Here is a 364-nt window from a genome sequence, read left to right as displayed (position 1 = left end):
TGTGTGTGTGTGTGTGTGTGTGTGTGTGTGTGTGTGTGTGTGTGTGTGTGCGTGTGTGTGTGTGTGTGTGCACGCCAAGGGGTGGTGTGGCTGTGAGTATTCAGGTGTATGCTCAGCTTACACAATACGAACACCCAAAGAACGAAACGCCTCAACCTGCTGCTGTATTGTCTCCTCCTGTAGTGCTCTTCTTGCTGCTGCCAGCTCCGGGGTCTGCAGGATATCTCGGCTGTCTCCATAGGGGTATCGTGGCCCTGAAAAAGTTTCACTGGGGGGAATGCATGCGTTGCCTTGAGCTGAGCTGCTGCTGCCTATACACCCCAATCTCTACAGTTACAGCATGCGGCCCAGACCTCAACCCTGC

The sequence above is a fragment of the Eimeria mitis genome, genomic scaffold (genome assembly GCF_000499745.2).
Source record: "Eimeria mitis Houghton genomic scaffold, Emh_scaff7400, whole genome shotgun sequence".
NCBI classification, from domain to species: domain Eukaryota; phylum Apicomplexa; class Conoidasida; order Eucoccidiorida; family Eimeriidae; genus Eimeria; species Eimeria mitis.
This window is presented reverse-complemented; position numbering follows the sequence as displayed.